A 3,435-nucleotide genomic window follows, 5' to 3' on the forward strand; every position below is an offset into this window, starting at 1 on the left:
CTGCTGACTCAGAGTAAAGCATTCACACTTTCGATATTTCCTCTCACTTGAAGTTTGTCAGAAAAGTTCCAGGACTGATGTCACAAAACAAATTATTTACAAAAACATTGATTTCAAATCCAAACTGAAAGTTCCCCGCTTGAGCTTCCTGTAGAGCCTTCTTTACCACGCTTTCATGGACCCCTGAAAGGATTTCTACAGGATCATCAGCAGCTCTGTCGCCACGGACGTCTTTATCTTGTCAACATCTTGAAAACAGGGGCCTTAATGACTCACTTGAGCTTGGAAAAAAGGCAACAAAATTACACAAAGTCAAGTCGGGTGAGTAGAGAGGTTGCAGCAAGGTTTCTCTTCAGTCAGGTGCTCAGAGCATTGTATGCAGGTGTGTTGTCATAGTAGGGCAGCCCTAAGGTGTTTTGCCACAACTCTTGCCTCTTTTCGCCCAGTGGAAGAAGCAAACCATCTTTCTGGAGGCGCGCTGGTTGCTTGTCTGCGCCACAACGAAGGGGAAAATGTGTTGTCTTTGGTGTTGTCTGTAGGTTTACGATATAGACTTTGTGTTGCCAGTCCTGGAAACTTTCTGACACACCTTGCCTGTTTGTTTAGTGAATACTACATTATTCAGCGGTGTCAATGTCACTGTAAATGGTTGTCTGGCATCCTATGATTGATATGTCAACTCACCTCACATTGAGTCATTTGGGACAAGCTCCAGTTTCCCCCTGACCCGAAACCGGTTAAGTGGTATTAAATATGATTGGATGGATAAAGCATCACTATTGTGTAGTGAATAAAAAAGAAAAACTGGGGGCGGAATGCCTTTTTTTCAAAAGGTCAGTTATTATATACTGGACTCCCTCATCAAGAGGATCAAAGTAAAATGAGCTTATAAACAAAAAAGAATGACGTGGCAATGATGTCACATTATCTCAAACAACATTACTTAGCATTGCTGTTACATCATTTTGAGGAATATTTGCATTTCAGTCGGACGTTGACTCAGTAACAGCAATTACACATAAAAAGTCATTTCGGAGTAAGAATTGCCGCATCGAGTTCTCACCACATTGATGTATTTAAATTGAAACACTTAATTTAACCAATGGAGTTAGAACCCACTTTGACTTCAAATGACACAATTTGCAATGGTTTTCAAGTAAAGTAACAAGCAGTTTGACAGCATGCTAATGCTTTGGCTTTTATCCTTCAGGACTGCAAAAGGCTCAGCAGAGATAACGTAACTTCTTTCCGCTTGTATTAATACTGCTCGACCAGTCTGTAGCTGCATGACAAAACACAACAGATATTTGGTTTCGGCACTCTGGGCATGCCCCAAAGTTAAGTCTCAGGAGTGATGATTGAAAAGTTGTGCTTTCAGGGTTATCGCAAGGACACGTGGAACATCAAACACCTTCAACTGTGGAATTCTGAGCTCATCTGGACCTTTAACTTAGGGAGTGTTTGGAAAAGTTGCTGCTTTAATTTGGTGTTGCCATAGCTACATCAAGGGTGGAGGAGCGACGAGGAGGAATGAATTCACTAGAGGCCACAAGACTCAGCATGCTCCCTTCACCTGATTAGATGCACGCCAATGCCAGCATGATTTCCAACTTCAACATTTCGGCTTTTTCTACAGCTGAAGAAAAGTCCTTAGAGGGCCTAAAACACACAATCAATGTTTGAAATAAATGACACAGTATAATTATGTAAAATGTAACATTAACATACAGCTAGCAGAACACACAGACATGCACGCACACACGCACGCCCAAAAAACACACATGTAATGCTGCTATTGCAAAGGTGTTAACATTGAAAATCCGACCTACTGATTATCCCTGCACCCATAACATAACATCCATCTGTTCACAGCATCACTGTGGTAATTTAAGTATCATTTTTCATGGTTTGCAATAGGAAACGAGAATTTTCTTTTTAAATTTCCATTCCCACCGTAGTAAATATTCATCTTTCGCACAGACAGCAGACTTTAAGACTCATTCTTGAGTGACAGCCCACCGTTCTGTGCTTTCAGTAAGGTACCGTACTTGGCAATAAAAATACGTGCACACACTGTCACCACAGAGACATCAGAGTTATGTGATGCTTGTTACAGCTTCTGGGGCTCTCGTCTTGCTTGAATCCACTGAGTCGTTTACCCGTACAATAAGACTTACGCTAAATTTTGGTGGAGACGCAGTTTTCATCTGAGGGAGCACCTAATAAACATACCTGTGATAGAAAAAAGAACTACTCAAAGGAATTTTGTAATTAACTGCCACATCTCAGTGTTGTTTTCAGGTCTGAGGTCAAGCTGTTTTTTTGGGGGGGGGGGGGATTCTACATATACAATTCCATTTTGGGTTGTTTGAAATTGACAAGAGGGTGGCCTGGTGGTCCAGTGGTTAGCATGTCAACCTCACAGTGCAGAGGTGCAGAAGTACCGGGTTCAATTCCAGCTTCCTGTGTGGAGTTTGCATGTTCTCCCCGGGCCTGGGTGGGTTTTCTCCGGGTACTCCGGTTTCCTCCCACATTCCAAAGTGTAATATTTACGCCATAGGTGTCAAACTCAGGTCCTGGGGGGCCGCTCTCCTGCATGTTTTCCAAGTCTCCCTGTTGCAACACACCTGATTCAAATGAACAGGTTCAATGTCAGGCTTCCGCAGAGCTTGCTGATGATCTGATCATTTGATTCAGGTGTGTTGCAACAGGGAGACTTGGAAAACATGCAGGACAGCGGCCCTCCAGGACCTGAGTTTGACACCTATGATTTACACCATCAACATTATCATATTAGTACAAGTGATGCCTTTGTACTCAAACTGCATTTTTGTTATTCGCGTAATTTAAAAACACTTTTCAGTGTTAAAGTGCACTTGCTGTTTTGGTAATAAGGGCCTCTTGTCTCATTTCCACTTGGCAGTGTCGGTTAACATTGAGCATTCTTATCATCGTAATGAACCAAAGTAGTGTGTCGGAATTTTGCTTTGTCGGCCTGCCTCACATTTCTGGGGTTCGAATCCTTTCTCTGGCCTTCATGTGGTGGAGGTTTCATGTTATCCCCCCCTGCTCATGTGTGTGTGTGTGTGTGTGTGTGTGTGTGTGTGTGTGTGTGTGTGTGTGTGTGTGTGTGTGTGTGTGTGTGTGTGTTTTACTGGTACTTTGGCTTTCTCCCACGTTCCAAAACTCAACTGAAGACCCTAAATTGTTTATAGGAATGGTTGTTTGTATGTTGTATTGTGTGTGTCCTGTGATTGGCTGGCAAACAGTTGAGTGTGTATCCCGCTTCTCACTCAATGTCAGCTGCGATAGACTCAAGCTCACCCACGACATGTACAATTTTCTACTGCTCAGTAATGCCGGCAATGACATAATTATTCCTTATTTTGGCTTCCCCTGTATATATAGCCAGTGACAATGTCTCACTATTATAGC

General features: G+C 42.6%; 1 long non-coding RNA gene across 1 annotated transcript; it reads right to left on the reverse strand.

Annotated features, from left to right (window-relative positions):
• Positions 1-93: 93 nt before the first annotated feature.
• On the reverse strand, positions 94-1,724 carry LOC109514946 (uncharacterized). Its single transcript, XR_002168083.1, has 2 exons — positions 685-1,724; positions 94-533 (listed from the first exon to the last, which is right to left on the reverse strand). It is a non-coding gene; the product is annotated as an uncharacterized LOC109514946 (long non-coding RNA).
• Positions 1,725-3,435: the final 1,711 nt, after the last annotated feature.

Source organism: Hippocampus comes, unplaced genomic scaffold (genome assembly GCF_001891065.2).
Source record: "Hippocampus comes isolate QL1 unplaced genomic scaffold, H_comes_QL1_v1.1 scaffold41, whole genome shotgun sequence".
Classification (NCBI taxonomy): Eukaryota; Metazoa; Chordata; class Actinopteri; order Syngnathiformes; family Syngnathidae; genus Hippocampus; species Hippocampus comes.